General features: G+C 50.3%; 1 long non-coding RNA gene across 1 annotated transcript; it reads right to left on the reverse strand.

Moving 5' to 3' along the window:
• Window positions 1–19,215: 19,215 nt before the first annotated feature.
• Window positions 19,216–22,379, reverse strand: LOC109144064. Its single transcript, XR_002044552.1, has 2 exons — window positions 22,292–22,379; window positions 19,216–19,531 (listed from the first exon to the last, which is right to left on the reverse strand). It is a non-coding gene; the product is annotated as an uncharacterized LOC109144064 (long non-coding RNA).
• Between the last annotated feature and the right edge of the window lie 425 nt (window positions 22,380–22,804).

Raw genomic sequence — 22,804 nt, forward strand, 5'->3', positions numbered from 1 at the left:
AGCAGGGAGTGAGTGAGCCTCAGACAAGTACTTTAGTTGCAATTAAACCACAGGGCAACCAAAACACCTCTTTCCTCTGAAAGAAGGAACTTTCACCCCTTAAATGATTGTTTAGCTACTGAAAATACAATTGTGATTTTGAAAGTTCGCAGGCTTTTCCAGCTCGATGGTTGAAAGGAGACTACCCTCTCTTCAATAGCTGAAGGGTCCTTTTAGGATGCAAAAATCTCAAAATTGCTCTTAAGACACGTGAAAAAAGTAACAGCCCCTCCTCACCTCCCCCCACCATGTCATCCAGTGTGTGATAAAAAAATTGCCCCAGTGAGTGTGGTGTGAAGCCATAAGTGCAGCATCCTACACCCCATTTTGAAGCACTGTTTGAGCATCCAGGTTTCCATGTTTACATCTCTCTTTCTGATCTGCATGTTTAATGGGGCTGAGGCAAAAGCAAAAACAAATCAAGAACAAAAACCAGAAAAATCCCTCTCACAACCCAAATGAAAGTCACATTTGAAGGCCTAGGTTTCCATTTCACATGACACTTTGAAACCCATTTGCCTAACGGTATTTATTGCCTTTCTCAAACAACAAACAGAAGAAAAGCCCACAATGAGGAAACAGAAAGTAGTACATCTTCTAATATAAAATGAATTAATCTGCAATTAATCATGAAAACAGGACTATCTTCCTTTGGCTGTGCTCAAAGACAGTTGCTCATTATCTCCGATTTACTCCTGACTTTCCAGCAGTGCACAAGAAAAGAGGCTGGAAATGGTTTTAATTCCATATCACCGCTTGTGTCATCAGCATCACAGGTTGTCTTCGCTTTCATAAAACAGCCCCTGAAAAACAAGGATGTTGTGTGGGGTTCATGATGAGCCTGTGGGCCAGGACAGGCTGTGCATGGTGGGGAGCAGAGCACCCGCTCGGGGAGGCGATGCTCGGACTGGTTTTGCCCTGCTAGAACACCCTGGCACGTGTTACTCTCCCCAAACTGCACATGTGCTTTCAGCCAACTGGTTTCCCACTGGGAACCAGTGCTCATGGAGACGTCACTGGCCCAGCCGGCTCACACAGGTCCAAGGAAGTTGGACATTCAGCGCACACCACTGAAGTCATCCCCAGAGTCCAATCCGCCTTGGCTCCTCACTCTTTGCCCAGGATGGATTCCTGCTGTACTGCAGGTCAGTCCCAAGCCCGGTTTTCCCACAGGAATTCACTCCAGCTCCTACCCAGCTCCCTGGTAGAAACCCCTGTTCCCCTGCTCCAGCAGACCTGCCCATCTCCCTCAGCAGCTGCTGCTGCGAGGAAATTCAGATATTGTTCCTCAGGAGAGTCCAGTGTTTCAACACAGTCCTCATTCCAAAATGGAACAAAACAAAGGCAGAGCTTTCCCTGTGAACTGGAATTTAATGGTATTGAGTCACTCAACTCTGCACAGTTGGATAAAATCAAAATGTTTCGTCCTGATTTTAATTACCCATTACTATTAAATTATTTTATATACATTACAGTGTATTATGCACAAGCATTTTGATGTTTTGACCACTTCCTCCCTTTTTCTTTCTGTGAGAATGAGGTTTCCTCACAATCCACGCATTTTCACAAGCTCTTTTGCTTTCAACAGTTTGGCATTTTCAACAGAAGAACAAAAAAAATCTGTCTGAAAACCAGCTGCATTTGCAAATGCTGCCAGGAGGAGCTTCGTTCATTCAAAACACAATTTCCACTGGATCCCTTTCCTAGGTTTTAGCTGTTATGGGGTGAAAAATCCAGCCATGCTTTGAAGCAGTTGTATGGAGCTCCATATTAATTGCTTCCCTGTGACTTCAGATCAATTATAAAGCTCTGTAAAGGAATTGCACTGCTCTTCCAAGCCTCCTGTTCTGGAGGCTTGCCCACAGGTCAAGACCAGAGGTGTTTTTCCTTCCCAGGTAATGCTGCAAATGCCAGGAGCCAAAGCATTCTTCCTGACGTCCAGAGAATGAGTTTGGGAGGTGGTGGGATGGGTATGGATCCACACCCATGCCCAAGGAGCTGCCCAGAGTTTCCATTTTGAATGGCAGGGCAGGTTTTGCTTTGAACCCATGTGACAAAATACACCACAACACACAAACCCCAGCTAAGCATCTGCCACCTGTGCTGATTTAAATGAGGTGACATTGCAGGCTCTAGATTTAAAAGAAAAAAAAAAAAGAAAAAGGAAAAAAGAGAAAAGCCCATTCCTTAGGATTTATCCTTGCAGTTACCTGCCTTGCAGCAGCATTCTCTTCCTTTGGGGAAGATGCTCTCGTTGCTTTCCTCCCTCCACGTAGTACTGACCACAGAGGTTGAGAGCTCTTGCAGCGACTCAAGATGTTTTTCATCTCAATATTATTTTTAGGAGGAGAGGGGATAAAATATGCCTTTTTGACATGTGAGGAAAAAATCAAAGATTATTTCCCTGGGAAAATTCTGTTTCGTTTAAAAATTTCCATCAGAGGGGAAATAAATGTAAAAAAGTTTAATTTTTTTTTTAGTGAAACAAATAGGTATTTTTACTGAAAAGGTTTTTTTGAAAGTCTGTGCCTCATCTCCTGCTTTCTCATCTTGAGAAAAGAAAAAAAAAGCAGAATAAATTCATACATGATTTTGGGAGAAGGGGGAAATGCCCACAAGGAAACCCAGACATGTTTTAAGCAGCTGAGTTATAAAAATCTCGGTTTAGCCAATAAAGTCAGCGGGTCTGTTGCGGGGCAGGCAGCAGAGGCAGTGGGAAGGGTGGGTGGGTGTCCAGGAGGCTTTCCAGGCTTCAGCCGAGCTGGTCCCAGCGCCAGCGACGCCTGATGTGCTTCGACGGCCATGCCTGTTGTATGACTAATTTAGCACTTCATTCCCTTTGAGCACTGCACAAACTACTCCGGTTGTTTATGCGTCAGTGTCACTCTTCACGTGTTGCAAGAACTTTACGGGTGGCAATTAATCCGCATTAACGCTCTCTGGAGATCACACGTACCAGAGCAGCTCTGCCCAGGGAAACTGAGGCGCGGGATGGGTGAGGCGGGGTGCCAAGACCTCCGCCAGCACAGGCATCCCAAAGCGCTGCCCCAAGCCTCTTTGCTGCCAGATTTTGAGGGTGATACGACGCACCCGTGAGTCTGATGGACCCTTGGGTGGTGGGAGGGGGTTGGAGGAGGCAGGGACCACTTCGGCGCCCAGCTCCGATTTCCGCAGCCACCACGGGGAAAGGATTAAGCTTCCAGATGGGGGGAGTCGGCAGCGGGAGTTGGCAAAACCTTTAGAAACAAAGATCCTCTTTCTATGCAAATGTCCCTTAGAAATAAAACTCAGGGGGAAAGAGCAAAAGCCGGGAGGTGACGTCAGTGGCTTCGTCTCAGTTTTTTTTATTCCCCAAATTTCCCGGGAGGCGTGAGCGGGTGGCTTAGGCAGATGTTTGCTGATCAGATATGCTGATGATTGTGCCCGGGGGAGAGAAACTTGAAGCGATACAGTTTAACCCAAATGAAATAATAACACTTTCCAATTTCTTCCCCAGCTTTGGTTTCTGAAACAGCTAAAGGAATGTTGGAGATAATGATTAGAAACATCACTAGGGTGAGCAACGGCTTTGGAGGCTCGTTCTGAAGAAAGCAGGGCTAGGCAGAGAATTTTTCAACCCATTAAAAATTAATTGCCAGGAAACTCTCTGGTGGGGTTAATGAATAACAAGCCTTTGAGATCCTCCAAACAAGGTTAGCATTTCTGAGAGACTGAGGACCTGGTGGGTGCAAGGAGGAAGCCACTCTTCTGCTTTCTGCCAGAAAGCTTCCAAAAAGGGGGCAAGATAAAGGGGACCTTGCTTGCACCAGGTTCCCCGGAACAAAAAGACTCCCAAACCTGATGCCCATGCAGTGATGTGTAAGAGAAGATACTCAGCCTTTGGATCTCTATTCAGCCATGGATCATGGGAATCTGGGTGACTCGGGGAAGGATGCTGCTGGCCCCTCTGGAAGGGTCACTCTGTGATTTTGAGTCACACCCCAAGCAGTGATTTTCCTGGCCATTTTTGAGAGGAGACAATGGGTGCTACAAGCCCTGCGACAAGACCTTCGACAATGAGCAGCCCTCAAGTCCCCATGATGGCAGTGGGAGAGACGAGACACCCACAGAGGCCTCCGAGGATTCCAACCCCATGCATGGCCATGTGAAGCCAGGATGCTGTGCTGTAAGAGCCCCCAGACGCCCAGACTGCATGAGGGGACACACCCGTGCACACACACCTCTGCATTCATACGTGACTGTGCATGTGTGTGCAGTGGGCATGCAGGGGTACCCAAAAACCCATTTCCAGGCATGCCCATGCCAGCTGAGGGTCCTGGGTCTGTCCAGAAAACCAGCAGGGGGGACAGCAGGCAGCCATAGGGGCAGGTGGGGCAGGGGGAGGCTGTGGGGCCAGCAGGAAGGGGTGACACTTAAGCTAGTGGCAGGGGAAACGTGAGACAGGGTTGGTCTGGAAATAATGCAGCTCCTGCCAAATTTACAGCCCTCTTGGGGAGGGCTGTGAGAGCAGGGGAAGGAAAGCCAGCGGCAGGCCCAGGGGATATCGCCAGCGCCTGGCTTTTTGAAGACATGTGCTCCCGTGTTACAAGTGTCAAGAGGGCACCGCATGAGCCTCTTTAATGAGCCCGAGGAGCAGGGGCGGGGGGAGCTGTCCCACCTCTCCGGGAAGGACTGGAGGGAATGCAGAGCCAGGGCTGCCGAGGTGAAAGTGCACAGCAAGGGGCTCAACACATGGAGCCGTGCAGCACAGCAGGAGAGCAGGGCAGCCGGGTTCTCCATCCCTCCCAGCTGCCGGGTACCACTGAAACAGCCACCATACAGCCCTGCTCCTCCTGAAAAATGTCTGATGGAAGGTGTCCCTGCCTACGGCAGGTGTGTGGAAACTAAACTTTAAGGCCCCTTCCAGTCCAAACCATCCTGTGATTCTATGAAAAAAATGGAGCTGAATTGCCCTTGGCCAGGGCTGAGGCTGTGGGCAGCAGGTGTGAAGCTCATGGGCTTGCTGCAGGAGGTATGATAAGCCATTGAGGGCACCCCAGCCAGCGCCCCAAAGGGCCATCCTCTGTGCCTTGTGCTGCTGCTACCTGCAAGCAGGCTGAGGGCTGCATCTTGGGGCCTGACACCTACAGCGACCTGTTTCATGACTTGGCTGCAAGACAGAGCAAGAGAGAAAGCAGGACCAAGAAAGAAGCGATGAGCTTGTCATTCAGACACAATTACTTGCTGTAATCGGGGAGGGGAGGTGGGAAAATGATCTGCCAGGGAAATTGCTTTGGGTAAAAATGATCTGTTTCTTGCTCCTGGCTTGCAGCTACAAAACTCTTCATTTTAACCCCTTCCCAGGCTCCATCTTCCATGAGACACCAGCGCCCATTGCATGGGCCAGTGCAGGACCTAGCAGGAGCTGACAATTCAGGTGTGTCCATGAGAAGGTTGTTAACCCTCTCCTTACTGGCTCTTTCTGCCTGAGTGGTTTCTACTTCTTGCAGCAGAAGTCGAGTTGGAGTCTGAATTGGTTCTTTAGGTCCCCTGAATTTGCAGCTGGCAGAACCCCTGCTCAGAGAGTGGGAGAGCACCCCACAGTCACTGTCCACCTGCCCCTGGTCACAAGCCCCACAAAGAGACAGCAAGCTGGGAAACTGCATGGTTCTCCATCCCCTCGGCGTGGCATGCAAGCCAGCCCCATCTGCTCCGAGCCGCGCCGTGCAATGCTCCCTTCTGCTGCAAGGAAACTCATTAAGCATCAGCAGCGTGGGGCTAACGATGTGCAGATGAACACTTCCATCTCTGTCCGCCAGAAGGCTTCGAGCCTGGGAAGTCAGGACGGTGGCACTCTGCCTTCCCCGACGAGAGTGTTGCATGGATTAATTAGGAAATACTTGCAATGTGCTTTGGAACTGGAAAGCGCTAAGTGTTATTAATCAGTGTCGTGATTTACATAGAAAAATCGCAGAAAATATGAGGGGGTGGCGAGTGGAAGAAATAAATCACCCTGTGGCTTTGATGGGGATGGGGAGCATGGGAATAGCTCATCCTGACCCCACACCACCACTGCTGGTATTGACAGGGACAAGGGAGGGCCCAAGGTTTTTGGACCACCAAGGGAAATGAGAACTCATCAACCCACCCTAGAGGGGCACCTTGGACTCACTGGACACACCGTGCTCAGTGTCCCATGCCCAGACAGGACAGTCCCTGTTCCCTCTGGGCTCCCTTTGCTCTGGGGAGAGAACAAATTTCTCAGTGTCCTCTCTCCATCACAGTGTGGGGCTGCCCAAAGGCAGCACCACCCAGCGCGGCCCCACCCACGCACAGCATCTCCCTCCACAGCAGGGCTGGCTATCCAGAACAGATATTTTTGGTTTCTTCACAGGCCTCAAAACCAGGGAGTGAAAAGGGGACTAAAAGTTGCTGTGTCCCCTCCTCCAGACAGAAATCTCCTGCTTGGAGAGTGTCTGCTCTGTCCCACCAAACTGGGACTAGGGGAAAAGGAGACCTCTGCTCCCATCTACGGGGGACTGGGAGAAGTACGGCTGGGAGGGAGAGACCCTCCTCTGCCCCCACAGACATTTGGGATCACCAGGAGGATGTGCCATGTCCCATGTCCCAGCAGGACAGTGACAGCCATACAAGGCTGAACAACAGCTCCTGTTTTGCCCAACACAGCAGTGAGACACCCACACCAAGCCACTGGACTTTGAGGAGATGGGAGACTGACCAGGCCAGCTGGGCAGGAGTTTTGGAGAGTTGGGATGTGTGAGGTGTGCAAACAGAATCAGCAAGGACACTTCAGAAGCAGAGAAGAAGGGCAGAGCAGAAGCAGACATCACCTGGCCTCTGCATCTGGCCACAACTGGGAAGAAGTTTCCTTTAGAGCAGCCTGGAGGCCTACAAAGGATCCTGCTGACCTTATAAAACCATATGCCAGGCCACAGCTCACATGTATGAGCTGTGCAGACACCCAGAGCTCTACAAGTCCCACTCCAAGCACAACTTTGTACAAGCACAGACCTCTACAGCAGCCACTTTTCACACTCCTGTGTAGAGAAGCAGAGTCAAAACTCCACAAAAAGAAATCCTATCCTGTTTTTCTGCCTAGGACATGTCTGGAAGTGGGCTGCAGACTCCTCAGATGTAGATAGCAAGCCATAGTTATTTAACATGCTGTGAAAATCTGTGATTTGTCTAAAAACCATCGCTAAGAGGCTGGTCCCTGGCAGTCTGGACTGACAGGGTGGCTGCTCAGGGAGGTTTGATGGGTCCTACTCCCTGCCTGGCATTTGGAAATAGCCAATTCATCTCTGCACTAATTTGTGTGCACAAGATTGTGACTGGCTTCCCCCAAACATCTGCTCAGGTTAAACTCAATGACTGGATATTTGCAGAAAGCAAACATGGGAGAGGGCACAGCCCAGACCCAGCAAATTTATTCCCCTAGGCAAGCAAATACTAAGGGGACGTTTTTTCACCTATATTTGCTCATTTCTATTTCAATGATTTAGAACACGTGTGAGGTCAAATTAGCTCCTTAGAAGAGTTCCTTCTAGCCTAAGAACCCCAGGTTATCCCTCTCCTTCTCCCACTCCCCCTCCTCTGGTTGTTTTTTTTTTTTTTTGCTATCTTTCCCTTCTTTATCCTTCCTTTTCCTGAAAACCCCAACGTTTACATACAAGTTCCCCAGGGCCAGCTGGCAGCTCCCCTCTGCCCCTTTCTTGTCCCCTGCCTGCCCACATCTGTAGCTGCTGCTCACCCCACCTGCCCCCGGGGCCTCACACGAAGCCACTGAATTGAGAGTTAATTTGAATTTGAGTTGACAAACTCCAGGCATACCCCATCTGCGCAGGCAGGAAATGGCCAATGTGTTAACCTTCCAGCAGGGAGGGCAGGGCAGAGGGGAAATGCTTTTACCTTTCCTTCCATTTAGTGTAGCTCTTAAAAAAAAAAATTAGGCTCAAATAAAATAACGCCTTGGGCTGACCTAAAGCCGATGTGGAAATTCCCTGTGAGCATCCAGAGGTGTCTAGGAAAGGGAGGAAAACCCTATCTTGCTATTTGGGATCAGGGACTGAAGGCAAAGCCTTGGAGAGGAGGGGAGGGGAGCCCAGGCTCACCATTTTTCCACATCTTGTCCCAGACAACCCCGTGGATGTCTGCTCTGTCCCACCTCACTGCAGCAGGAGAAGCTGCCACCATGTCCCCTCAGCTGCTTGGGGACTCTTTCTGCTTTCCTCCCTGTAAAGTCAGAGTGTGTTGCCCAGTCAGCCCTCCAAGGCTGCTCTCACCACCACAGCAACGGAGCAAAAGTGTTCCTCCACAGGCAACAAGAGATCCTTGGATATTTATTCTGATGGAAGTAGTGGTGTATTTAACCAGCTCTGAGGCCAGAGAGTGGCCAGGGTTGATGTTCTGCCCTTCTCAAGGAGCTGGAGGTGCAAAGGGAACCTATGGAAGTACCTCACATCTCAGAACAAAGAGGTGCAGCTTATACTCGGGCACCTGTCCACACCATGTGGCTGCTCGAGGTGCCCTAAGGCTGGATTTTGCCGGCTGATAAACCACAATGTCATACATGAACTCCCTAATTAGCTTGGTCTTTGCATGTTAAGTGTTTTAGTTAGTTAATTTTGGGTTACACAATTTTTAATTGAGTGTTAATGTTCACCCATCAGTCCAGGTACAAAAATCAAGTTCTGCTATTAGTGTTTTCACTTGTTCAAAGCAGTTTATCTGCACCAGTTCCAGTTAAAATTCCCCAGTTAAAAGTGTCCCAGTTAAAAATCCCTTTCCAACTTTAAACCACTTGTACACTGTAAGAGTTGTTTTTCTCATGTTCTCTGTATACTTTTACAAATGTTTTAAGATGTGTTGGATGTATTTTAATTTTTTTTTAAGGGTTTCTACTTTGCACCCTAAGTCTCAGAACCAGCTCCGAACCCCAGTTTCTAACAGCCAACAGGCAGTTTTAGACCTTTAGCCGTTGGTCTGTAAGTAAGCTCCTTGGCAACCTGAATCTTAATGAGGGCATGTTACCACTCTTACTCCAGCTGCTACTACCCCCCCTGACAACGACGAGCTATTGGTAGACAGAGATGATCTGTCAAAGGGAAGCACCAATCACTTAGGACCAAAGGGGTGTGCTGTGGGCGGTCTGTGGGTGGACTGGGGCGGAGCAAAGGTACTATAAAATAGTGAGTCAGCCTCAGAGCAGGTGCGGACCACTGTAGATTTCAGCTGTAGTAGGTGCCTGTGCTGGGCACTTAAGCCTTACTCCTATTTAGGAGCCTTTAATAATTTTTCTTTGACTTTTGGGTTAGCTAAAAGTCAGCCCAGCACTGCAAGTTTTCCACCAGAGGTCCAGTGCTGTTTAAGCCCAAAGATCTCTAATCCCTGCGTTCCCGGGCATACTTCTTGAGCCACTAGGATCCCAAATTTTTATATTTTTCTGATTTTTGTAGTTTTTCAATTTTTCTGTTTTTTCTAAGAGTTGTCTCGTTCCTCACGACAACTTTCAACTGCAGGGAAATTTGCCGGGATGGAAAAAAAGATTTTCTGCTTCAGTGGGGGATGCAGACACCTGGGTGCTGCAGAGGGTTTGAGCCCCCAGACAGTTTCATCGTCTCTTCCTCAGCCTCTAACCCCCCATAGATTTTCAATCCCACCTCCCACTGTTTCTCTAGCATTTCTCTCTCAAAGATGGCACTTCCAGCTGATGTTGATTTTTCTATCTCTCCAACAGTGTTTTTAAGCACAGGCAAGGCAGCTGGAATAAAATTAGCATTATTTAGCATTACCTAGCACCAAAGGCACTTGACAGATGCAGAAGAACAAAGATTTGGGCTGAATGTTGGGAGAAAGCTTTCTAGTGTGCCCAACACAGAAATGGGGGAAGAAGCTGGGCTCTCCTTCCCTGGGGAGCTGCACAGCCACAGGCGGGCTGTCCACTCCTGCAGTCCATCCATGCTGGCAGTTCCCCTGTGGGGGATTGAGCAGCCTCATCAGAAAAGCAAACGAGCAGTTCTTGGGGTGTCAGGAGCTATGGGTGAAGCAGGGCTTGTACTGATAATGTTATTGCCACGTCTATTTCCTCATCCGTTGCTGCACCACCCAGCAGCTCAAACATCAGCATCACCACGTAGATGCCACCATCTCTATGCCAAAACAGACTCCCACCCCCCAGTACTCCCCGGGATATTGACTTCTATGGGTCATGAAGAGAAGGATGAGGATGCAAAACATGTTGGGAAGAGAACTGGGGAAAGCAGGGAGCAGCAGGCAGAGGATTTAGGATTAGGTCTGAGGCCCATCCCAGAATCTGCCCTACCACTACTAACTATGCCTGGCTATTTCCCTTCCTGGCTGCATCTCCCGCCTGCTGAGTACAGAAACATACCAAGCCCTTGATGCTCCCTCCCTCTGCCACTAATGCCTGTAATGAGGCTTCAGTCAGGCACAAGATTGCGGGAACTGCAGCTTGTCACCTTCCCCGTGGCCGCAGGCTACGCCAGGATTTTCAGATGCTGTAATAGAGAACTGTCAAACAAACCCATCCCCTCCAGAGATGCTCCACTCAGCCTTGTGCTTGCACATCCCCTTCCCAGTGAACACATGCCACTGATGCATATTTAGGAGTGGGATAAACAACCTCTCTTTGATCCTCCCTCATTTGTGTGCTTGCTCTCCCGAGAACTTTCTGTAATTGCTTCTTTGCCTTTAAATACCATGCTGCTCCTTTGGCATTTCACTGTTTAAATGTCTCCCGCTTCGAAGATGACATTGTCTGGAGGCGGATGGATTGGGGTGGTGTCTGCAAGGTGCAGTGCATGAGAGCAATGGGCTGCTCTGCCTGTCTGACTTCTCCAGTGGTGAAGGCAGGGTCAGGCAGGATGGCTTTTTGCAGCACAGCCACGGAAAGCTGGGTTCAGGCAAGATGACTTTTGCAGCACAGCCGTAAAAAGCTGGGTTCGGGCTAGAAGCTAGGATATGCCCCTTGCCCTGCCCTTGGAGGAGTTCCTCCTCCTCACTCCTTGTGGTTGCAGTTGCCTTGGCTGCACCTGCCTTCCCTGCAGGGGGAATAATGAAAGGGAAAGGTAAGTCATGCTCTGATGGTTGGAGCCATCCTGCCCCAGCATGGGCTGGAGCATCCCATTAGGACTGGGCTGAAAGTTCGGCCTCCAGCATCCCCAGGCCCTACAGGTGCTGTGGTCAAGCAGGCAGCCAACATTTCCAACCCCCTGTGCTCACAGAGAGTACTGGATCCTTCCCACAGCTCCTTGCTGTTCTTCACAAACCTGCAGCCTCCCAGCTGGGAATGGATCCAGGGTGTCCCATACTGCAGCACACACTTGTGGCTCCACATGTACAGGGAAATGTGTCAGCTCTCACCTCACAGAGCCCTGGCCCTGAGCACCCCCATTCCTATGAACCTTAGAGCCCCAAGAAGGATATTCTCAGGATTTTCCACTTACACATTTTGTTCCCTATTTTGCAGGCAAAGGCACAGCTGAAGTATTTTTGCAATTAGTGTAGTATTAAGTACTGTGATCAGGAAATTTTCTTTCAGGGAAAGGGCAGGGGAACAGCATGAGGAACATCCTTTCTTATTATTTTTGGGAAAAGTGTAATTATTACCCCTTTGGCCTGTCTGTGAAAGGGATTAATAATGTCCAGCTTCACAGCTGTCAAAGCTGTGATTAATTGAGCTTGCTGTACTGAAATCTCATCTGTTTGTCTTGTGTCAATGTGCAAATTGAAAACACAACACAATATATCTTACCAGGCATCCTGTACCTCTCAGCTTATCAGGCACCCTCCTCTCACCTCTCTGCTTCCAAGCAGCCTGGAGGACTTGAGCCACTTCTCTGCAGCCATGTTTAACCTGGAGCTGGCCCAGTATTACCCCTGCTGTGGGCGTGGTGAGGTTAAAAGGCTGAGGACACCTCCTGCTCTGCAGCCTGATGGTTGGTCTTGCAGGATGTTTCTTCTTCTCCCGAAGAAGGGTCACACGGGGGTAAAAGATTCAAGAACTGGTTTGCCACAAAAGCTTGCTTTTTGGCAGGACTTGCCCCCACATCAGGACACTTGGATCCTCAGGGTATGTGTGTGCCCACCACTCCTCCCAGGCACAGCTGCTTGTTTCCGTACATGGCAAGGGAAAGAATGTTGCAAGATGTGAGTTCATAAATGATGCCTTGCAGAAGCTTGTGATAGGATTAACTTAAAATAATTTTTAGGCCACAACTCACCCATCCAAAAAGTCAGAATGTGCCTGAGCATGACTGGCTGCACACCTGGGAGAGAAGCTGGGTCTCACAGCCCTGATCCCATCATCTTGCAGGCTTCAGGAAAGAGCCTGAGAATATCCCTGGTGGGACTATCCTTGTCATAATTCACAGAATCACAGAATTGTCGGGGTTGGAAGGGACCCCTGGAGATCACTCAGTCCAACCCCCCTGCCAAGGCAGGGTGACCTGGAGCAGTGACACACGAACATGTCCAGGTGGTGTTTGGATGTCTCCGGAGAGGGAGACTCCAGGACCTCCCTGGGCAGCTGTTCCAGCACTCTGCCACCCTCAACATAAAGAAGTTCTTCCTCATGTTGAGGTGGAGCTTCTTGTGTTTTAGTTTATGGACACTGCTCCTTGTCCTGTCACTGGGCACTATGGAAAAGAGTCTGGTACCATCCCCTTGGTTGCAGCCTCAGCACCAGCTGTTCTCTTTGCTCAAACTTTGGACCGTGAGTTTGGTTTCATAGCAAGACTTCCATCTTCCATTGTACTTCCACCAGTCCCACTGAAAGGACATGGGGTATTTTTGTCCGCAAGGCAGCGTGCCTGCCTCTTGGTGCTGAATAAATAAATTACTGTGATAGTAAAGGAGATCATTGTTAATCAGAGTGCATAAAGAGCCTGAGAACCCTCCAGGGGAACATGCTGCAATGCACTGAGTGCAAATCATAGGCACTTTCTTACAGGGACATGATATTAAAGAGGAATAGAGTTCTGTGGCAGTACTGTCTCTGAGAGAGAATTCACTAGGACCTGATGGTCCCCGTCAGAATCTATCCCAGGATCCAATTCCTGCCCAGAAACAGGCCTGGAATGTGTTTGGGACTTCCCTGTCCTCCACCTGGCATCCCACACTCAGATGAATGAGAGCTCCAAGGCACAAGCTGTGCTAGGCAAAGTCAAGGCACTGTAGGGATATGCCCCTGTCACTTCCCCAGTAAAGTAATTTCTGAACCACACTGGAATGGGAACCCCCTGACAGGACCCTGCAGAGACTAAAGGCAGGTGAAAGACAATACCCTAATTAAATACCCTATCCCTGTGGCTTTAGCTGATGCTCACAGAATAAAAACAAGTGGAAAACTAGCAAGAACAGTGTGTTTACCATTTCTCATTGTATAATATGCAATGTTTTCTCAGCATGTCTTCAGGATACAAGCAGCTGGGAGCCCAGACTGGATGAAAAGAGAGAAAGAACAAGGTGTTAGGCAAGAAATGCTGGGGAGATGGGGGAAGTAAGGTGTCCCTTTGTAGGCACCACATAGCACCCTGTGGTGTTCACCCTAACAGGAGGAGAAGCTGTTCCCATATCCACCTTTACAGTGGCTGTTGTCAAAGCCACTGGGGAATTTGGTGCCGGTGGTGCCTGGTGGTGAATGTGAACCATCTTCCCACCTCCCCGTTTTAGCAGAGATGTCAGGAGGGATGGAGCTGGGATGGTCAGGCCATTTGCTCTCCCTCTGGGACTGTCTCTAATCCCTTTACAATTCACTGGACGTGGTTTAGGCGTCTCTTACCTTGCAGCTGGGCTGGACCCTCCATGAAGGATCCTCCTGGGTCCTCTCCCGAGTGGGTGTCCTGATCAAGAGGCCATCTCCTCCTGACCCAGCTCCTCCAGGTCACGTGTGCACCTTCACATGCCCCCTCTGCACGGACTTTTACCCTTCCAGCAACCTGCACAGCCTGGCTCAGCCCCAGCAAAGCTGGGACCCAACTCTCAGCAGCACCAGCACTGTGCCAGGGCTACAATCCCTGTCCTCCTGGTACGCACAGCCTCAGTCCCCATCACCTCTCACTTTTAGCAGGAGCACCCTGTGATCTTTTCCATCAGGCTCCTGCTGAGCCTGGTGAACGGGGTGGGCATGGGCTGCCCCACATCAGCTGATGCTGTAAGTGATGGCTCAGGTGATGAAAAACAGAGGGTACATCTTCCATCCACAGGTATCAGCAAGCTGTGAGGGATTTCAGGGACTGGGGAGGGCAGGATTTTAGAATTTAAAACAATTCCAGCAGGCTGGAGGAACCATCCAAAAAAAATCCAGGTTGAAGGGTAGGGTAAGTAATCCGCCAAGCCACAGGGGAGGCATTTTGCCCTGCAGGCAAGGGACCCATGTGGCCTCCTGCACCTGCACAACCTTGCCATCCTGTGCAGCAGCCACCGGCTGTGACATGGGGATAAATGTGCCTGATCCACCCTAGGGAGGCTAGTTTGGCAGCCAGGGACCTGAGTCTGCAGCAGGAAACCAAGGCATAGGCAGGAGCCTGAGAGGAGCCTGGAAGGGGCTTGCTCCTGTGAGCAGGAAGGAAAGAGGTTTCTAGAGACCCCAGAGGACTTGAGGCTCCTCTCGGTCCCTGGCCCTTTTAAGGAAACTCCCCCTCACGTGTTGTTTGTGTGATCTGCTGGAGTCTGCATCACGTTGAAGCCCATTAGATCTGTTTTCTGTAGCTGAATAATTTTAATTTTCTAGTCAGTTACCTTTCAGGTCTCGCTTCCTTCTTTTTTGTGTCTTAATTGTTTTTCCATATATCTGTGCTCCCCTGACATTCTCTCCCCTCTCCGGTGTGCCAGCTCTCCTTCCTCTCCTCCCCTATCCTCTCCCTCCCTCCTGCTTGTCTCCACCTGCCTAAACCCTCCAAGGCTATTGCATCTGCCACCCTCCAACTGCTCTGCATCATGCCAGCAGTGGCTGCACCCATGTGAGATGTTGTGCCAAGGAGCTTTGTCCTTCCTGGCAGGAGATGGACCCTGGAATCAAGGATCAGGCCAGCTAAACTGCAACTGCATGTATTCAGGCTGAAGGCCACTCAGGTCAGGTCTCAGCAGCTTCCCTCCTGGTGCTGATGGACTTTGGAGACATCTTTTTCCAGTTCTCCAGGCCCAGCCCCCTCTCTCATCAGGGATGCCATATCCCAGCTGGGAGCACAGGCATCCTGACTCAAATTTCCCAGATGATGGTGGGAGAAACAATGCCCAGACTGCATCAGAGCTGTCTCGCCCATCTAGAAGCGGAGATAACCTGTTGTAAATCTCTCCCTGTGGTTGGAGAACACCTGTCTTGTAGGCACATGAAACCATGGAAAATGGCATTTTGTGCCTGCAAGCAAGCAGCACGCAGCACACAGTGATGCCAGGATGTGCTCAGGGAACTGTCTGCAGCTGCACCCGACATCTGAGATAATGAAGAGCTGGGGGCTGAGTAGCTGAAGTACAGTGCCAAGTTTCCCCCAGGACAGACGGGATGGAAGGGCATTGTCTGTCACTGCCAGGCTGGGGGACTCAGTGCTGCATTGCTTCCTCCTCCCGCCTCAACTTGATGCATTTTCCCATCCCAATCCCAGCTGCGGGCTGCTGACACCATGTCCTGAAACTCAGGGCTTGTACATGGCATCCACAGCAGATCCTGCATCCTCTCCGCCCCAAGGAGATGATTTTGGCCTCACATCATGCCTGTGCCTCTGCTGTTAGTGGGCAGGTTACACCATGCACATCCTGCCCAGTCACCTCAGGGGCAAGAGGAGCATCCCCAGCTTTGGGCAGGAGCTCCAGTTTCAGTGCCTTGTCCTAACCTCAGTCTCCTGCTAATTTCCATCCCTTTAGACCCATCTGTGGGAAAGACAAGTGGTCCCTGTCTTTGCTCAAGGCCCCTGGGCACGGTGCAGTGACAGGAGGCAGCCAGTTCCTGAGCCGTGTGACTTGGCCTGCCAGGTAAAGCTTCCCCTCCTTCCCTTTGAGGAATGTCTCACAGCACAGCTCACTTTTTCTTTCTGCAGAGCCACAAAGCAAAGGAGATCAAACCTCAGGCACACACGCTCCCAGAAATTCATCTGCCAGCAAACCTGGGTGTGGAGCCGGCTGCATCCCTGGTACAGGAAATCAAAGGCGGCGGCTGATACATAGCACAGTGCCGAGGTCAGGGGTCCCTTTGCTGTCAGAAAAATGGGACAAGAGGAAACAGCAATAATCAGATCACTCAAAAGCCTCGCTTACGCCTCACTTGGTTGCAGGGCTCCCTTCCCTGCAGCACACACTCGGCTGTCCCCACGTCGGCACCCGTGGCTGGGAGCACAAGGGATGGGCAGCTGCAGGGAGACAAGAGGTGCTGAAAGGTGCAGGAAACAGAGACATCAGCAACCTCCAGAGGCTACCAGGGCTGGACACTGGCAGCAGCGACCTGTTTTACCTCCAGAGAGCCTGTTGGAATAGAGAGGATGGGGAAATGTGCTTCGGATGTCTTTTGGAGGAAATTCTGTCCCAGAGACACCAAGCTAGCCATGGATCTTCAGGATCAGAGCCTGCCCCTTGGAGCCTGCCCTCTCCCAGCAGCCTGAGCTGTATGCAATCACCAGGTCTGTTTTTCAGAGGAGAAAAGCAAGGTCTGACATCTCTCCACTGGTAATAAATAGGGGCTTATCTCTGCCTTGCACTTTGCTCTCAGCCAGGCCTTTGACACCCTTGTGCACACAGCCTGTGACTCAAAATGTTACATGGATCTGTGGCAATTCTTATTTCAGCTGTGGAAATTACACCTCTGGGGCCACAAGAGCGGTCTGCACACAGCACCCAGGGCTCGCTCAGCCCATCTGTTTGCCCAGGAGGGACCTCTGGCCACTGCTGCTCCTGATTAGTTTTGTTTTTCTTGCTAATAAGGGATCGAGCAGTGATCTCTCACAGCAGCCACGTGCAGTCGGCAGGGATGCTGGAGAGCAAATAAGTCCATGGGTCAGGAGGTGTGTAGGTGGGAGACGTGCGGTGGGATGACAGTGCACAGGCTGTGCTCAGCTGGGAGGTTGTGATGGGTGCAGAGCAGCACTGGGAAGGATCACTGTGCTGAGGTGACGGCGTGTGGGAGACTCTGGCTCTGTGTGCTCCTCTGCACGTTTGTAGGAATGCGCGAGAGAGGTGATGTGTGTCTGTGTGTGATAAGTGGAGCAAAACATCCAAGCAACAGGCTCTGTAGGCTGGAGATGTGTGTTTGGGTGCAAAGAGATGCTCTGGCAATGCATTTAGGCAGTAAGGCTGTATGACAGGGAGTGTGGGCGACAGCTTTGCATGCACAGCTGGTGTGGGACGTGGTGTGAAAGGATTTTGTCAGGTGTCTGTTCATGCTTCAGTGTCTGTGTATGTATGTGTGTGTAGCAGTTATGCCTTTGCACCCCTACAGCAACACATGGGGCAGACTTTACCCCCCCATAGCCCTCCCTTGTCAGACAGGATGGAGTGAACCAGAGGCATCACTGTTCAAATACTGAACGGGGTGACCTGTCTGCTATTCCTTGAAAATAAGTGGCATTTTATATTCAAGCGCTGGCCTCATTTCTAAAACCCTATTAAAAAAAAAAAAAAAAGACAGACAGAAAAAAGGCCAGGAGGAATCAAAAGGCGAGGCCGACGGGGAAGTGCAGCCCTCTGAAGAGGACGCATCTCATCTGAGCACAGTACTTCAGACGCAGCTCACGAGCCCTGTTAAGCAGCGGACATCTGAGTGCTCCGGCTTGTGCCAGAGCTGATTTGTATCAGCTCCCACCATTCCTGAGAGCGAGCCCCTCGCCCTGAGAGCCCACCCATCTGGGTCTGGTGGGATGTATCAGGGGACTATCGACAAGTCAGGGCTCTTCACCGTCTCCTCAGGCTCCTCTCTCCAGCCCAGCCAGGTGACTTATCCTGGTAGAATCCAGCTAAGCCCAAAACACTTTGGGAAAGGCAGATAAATAACACAACCACAGCCTGGCATCCTGCACAGCTGGAGACCACTGAGCTGGTGGAGAGCCCAGTTAATCACTCAGCGTCCAACACCAAGCTGGATGGTGTCACACAGGCTGACCCCATGTAGCTGGACAATACCCTGGCTACCAGGCAGTGTTAGGCGAGGGCTCCCAGGGCATGGACTTACCTGATGGTGTGCCCTGACAGCCCCTCAAATTGTCTGAAAGGGACCTTGCAGCTGCCACAGGTGACACATGCATCTGGAGGAGGGCAGGTTTGTCTACCAGACAGAGGTATGCCCAGGAGGGCTGTGTTAGCCACGCACGGACATGGGCAAGGTGGGGGAGGAGGCATAAGAAGGATCCATCCTTGCCAAGGCCAGTATGGAGCATGGGTCTTTACCTGGGGTGCTGGGGGCCTGGAGAAGAGCAGTATGCATGGGTGCCCTCCAGGCAGGAGTGGGGAGACGGGCAGATTAAGGGAAGGAGGAATTAAGTCCTCTGGGAAGATGGTTGATCCAATTAATTTCAGCCACTGCTGGTAGAGACAAATCACTCTCTAGGCTGTTCTTTTCTCAGCATAGACATTCAGTCTCACACTGCCCTGCTGCCCCACTCCCCTGCCCATCCCACACAGTAGTACTGCGGGGTCAGGGTGGTGGAAGGCACAGGGCATCCTTCCCATCCTCCTTCCCTCCGCCATGCCAGATCCACAGGCACTACCACAAACCCCGTGAAGAACACTGCCCACACCATTCCCAGGCATATCCCTGACACTCCTGCAGTCAGCGGTGTCATTTAAATATCCTGGGCAGGACAGATTCTGATTGCTTTTATTATCAAGATAATCCATCCCTCTGATTTCAAGAGACCTCCTGCAGGTTTGCTCTAGAATCGCTGGAAGAAGAGCTTAATCCACAGGCTGTGTTGCCACTCTGGAATACACTCGGCATTCCTGCGTTCCTCCGGTGTACACACGCCCGCCTGAACGCTAATGTCACCCAGAAGCCGCTATGCACAGCGCATTGCAAAGAGGAAGGAGCCAGCGTGGAAAACTCTGCCTCCTGCTTTCATCGAGCAGTGGATAATGAACTGTTTCTGCAGCCTCCCAGCGACTTCACAGGCTGTCTTGGAGCCAAGGAGCCAGTTATTTTCCAGTCAGAAAGGGCCAGCCCCAAAGCAGTTCCACTTCCATGAATAAATAGCTGTTTTCCGGTTTATTGCTGTTTCTCCTTGGGATCCTGAGCACAGGTATCACGACCAGTAGGTGAGAGGGGGTGCTGGCTCTCTGGGTTACCATTTTCCCAAACATTGCCCAGACTTACAGTGCATGTCACAATGATGAGGCATGTTTTTGGCTGAGAAGCCCCTTTTTAACTTTCAAGGGAATAACACAAAGGGAAAGCCTGGAGCATGAACGCTGAATCCAGACTCCCCATGCAGAAGTCAGTCAAGGAGCCCATTTCTCATCAAACCCAAGGAATGGCAGTGGGAATGGAGATAATCTGCAAAACAGGAAGTGAGAATGGTTTTCCCTGGACCATAATGCACACCAAAAGAAAGCTGGCGTGTCAAAGGATGGGATTCCCGTGGGGCAGGGCCAAATTTCCTGGGAGAAGGGTCTGGGGGATAGAAATAGCAAAAAAGTGAGCACTGTTATCCCGTAGGGTCAAACTCAGAGGCTAAGGCAGTGCCCTTCCTTTTCTTCACCTGAAAAACAGATGTTTTCATAGGAAGGAAACATTGATTTCTGGCCCACTTTAGCATCTCTCCATTCAAAAACACTGCTGTTCTTCTCCAGTTCATCTGCAGATGCCCACAGCTGCAGTGTCCAGACCTGGACAGAGCTCAGACAAAGCAGAATTGCAGATTTCAATGGCTTACATCCAACATCCAGCATTAATGCATCCCAGGAGGTGAGCTGCCCTTTTTGCTAAACCATCACACTATTGACTCATGCTAAGTTAGTCATCCATCTGAACCCCCTGATCCTCGCCTGCCATCCTTCTGCCTCTCCAGGCTCTCCTGTCTATGCATTCGTGCATTCATTTATCCCTCCCAAATGTGGTACCCTGTGCTCTCTGTACCAAATTTCATCTGGCTGATTCCAGGCACTCTCTCCCATCCATCCCTGTTGTTTTGAATTCTGAGCCTGTACTCCGAAGTTCTTGCAGCACCCTCATTAATACACAGCCCTGGACTTATTTAGCAGATGCTGATATCAAAATGCATATAATTACTCCCAGTTAGCAAAGAAGTGTATCTATTTAGCCAGCAGGAACGTTTTTATTTATAAGTGCCTTGAAAAAACCTTCAATTGCTATCACTCACACTGATAAAAATCCAGTGTAGTAACTACTGACTCTAGCACATATACTTCAGATTTACTCAGCTAAGTATTTGAGAGCAGAGTTGGGCCCATTCTTGTCGTGGACCCAGCAGTTGGTCATACCATCAGTCTGTGAAATGCCTGCAATAGGTGGAGCTATTTATCTTCACTCCCCAGTGAGGGATAATTGTTCGTTCTTTTTTTTCCTTTTTCTTCTTCCTGTCTAAGCTGTTCGCTGAAGAACTCTCTAAAATGAAAAACAGCAATAACAAAAAAACCCCCCACCAACAAATCAAACAATATATTAAAAAAAAAAAAAAGGACCCGTAGCTCTGGAGGTGTCACTTGGTAAATCACAATCAGATGCTGCTCAGAAAAATGAGGCTGGTGAAAGAGCTAAAGAGCTGAGCTCACTCTGGGCACGCTTGATGAGATAACACACTCTCTAAGACAGCTCTTGCTATGTTGCAGCAGCTTTAAAATGTATTTCTCTTGATACAAAGCTATTCATGGCAAACATGCCAGCAGTGCCTGAGCAATGTTTCTCAGTGTTCAGTGCCCTGCCTTGAGTGTGCAGAAGAGAGAATTTTGATGAAATAACAGTAGTGGAAAGCAGAGAGGAAGAGGTACTGGCCGAGGAGGGTTTGTGTGGTGGAGGAGCCCAGCTCAGCACCGAGGTTTGCTGACATGGGCCCTCTTTTGCCAGTGTTTGAGTGTTTGCTAAAGATGCAGCAGCCCCATAGCTCAGGGACTTCCTGAGCAAGATAGAATACCCATGTAACTACAAACTTATCTTTTCTATAAAATTGCCCAGCCTTTCCTGCCATCCAGATAAGCATTTAGAATCCATGACCAGGTTGCTGAACATCCACTACTTAGTGCTGGAAGTATTTCTTATTTACTCTGGAACGTGGCTCCACCTCACTTCATCCAGTGCCCACTACTCCTCACACCAGATGAGACACCTTGCCCACCTGGTTCATGTCTTGAATTTATGAGGAATTCCCTTACCCCCTCTCACACCCTGTGAGTTTGACCAACCTCTTTGCAAACCTCAGCTGGTGTTCCTGTAATCAGCAGCAGTAAAAAGGCCATCACTTGGAACAGGATTAATTAGCCCAGTGGAGAGGATTCAAGAGGGAGCAGGCAGGAGCCAGGAAAATCAAGGGGAGTGCATTCCCAGGCTGTGTGTGAGGGAAGTCAGAGCCTGGCTTAGCTGCCCAGGATGCCCAGGTGCATGATAAACACCAGCCAGGAAGCAGGAGTAGGGACGACCCTGTGCTCCATTGTGGGCACACAGCATCAGATAATCCATCCGGGAGACAGATTGAATCTGGATGAGGACTGGCTCAGCTGAGCATCTCATGGGGCACCAAGAGGACAAGGGATGTGGGAAAGGAAAATCCAGGCGGTGATGGTAAAGTCACACTATGAGTAGCCCACGGCAGGCGAAGACCAGAGAAACTGGGTGAGATTCCAAGCAGTGATCCTGAAGATACCAGCACTCCCATCTTCAGTACCAACTCCGTGGGGCCCAGCTGAGCACTGGTCTGTGTGTCAGGCCAGCCAAGGAGCATTTATAGTCACCCATGCTCAGGTAAGGGATAGGGAGACAGGCAGGGCAGAGCTGTGGCTTTGCAAGGCACCGATGGCAAACAACCTCCTCCCACCACAACAAGTCCCAGCACAGACAAACCCACTCCAGATCCCATTGCTCAGCCCCACACAGCACCCAATTCCCCTCACCCCATGCTGGGGAGGGAGACCCATGCCATGCATCAGCTACTGGAATGTGAATGTCTCAGGGTAGGAAAGGGAGCCCTAATTCTGCAGGCTGGCATGAGGGGGTCACCAACAGAATTGTCACTGCAAGGACAGGAATTGCAACCCCAAACTCCCACCCCACTGGCTTCACATCCTCTCCTATCTCACTCACCTTTTTCCCCCTTTCTGACAGCACCCAAGCGCAGGAGGGAGGATGTCTCCCCCCAACATGCACTCCAGAGAGCTCTTTTCATTCTGCATTTAAAAGGAAAAGAAGAAAAGGCAGAGCGAACCTGTCTCGCACGTAATCTGCTGCACAAATGCCAGCTCTCAGCAATCGATTGCAAAAGCTCCCGGAGGGCTGTTTTCATTTCATAATATTTATTGGGTTGCTTTATTGTCAGAATCATTACAGTTCAATGTACTGCATGGATTTTATGCCAGCTGCGCTTAGTTTGTCTTGTTTTTAGCACTCCACATGCCTTATGTGGGGCTGTGGTTGCACCTGGGCTGGGACTGCTCCTCATGTAGAGTCTTCTGTGCAGCATGGGGTAAGTTACCTCCTCCCTCTGTGTCTCTATTCCCTGCCATTCCAGGATAAACTGAGGCTTGTTGAGCTACCCGTAAGATCCCAGGGCAGGAATGATCTCTGCATATACAGCATCTCTCATAAATGAGTCCTGAT

The sequence above is a fragment of the Corvus cornix genome, chromosome Z (assembly GCF_000738735.6).
Source record: "Corvus cornix cornix isolate S_Up_H32 chromosome Z, ASM73873v5, whole genome shotgun sequence".
In the NCBI taxonomy this organism is placed as follows: Eukaryota; Metazoa; Chordata; class Aves; order Passeriformes; family Corvidae; genus Corvus; species Corvus cornix.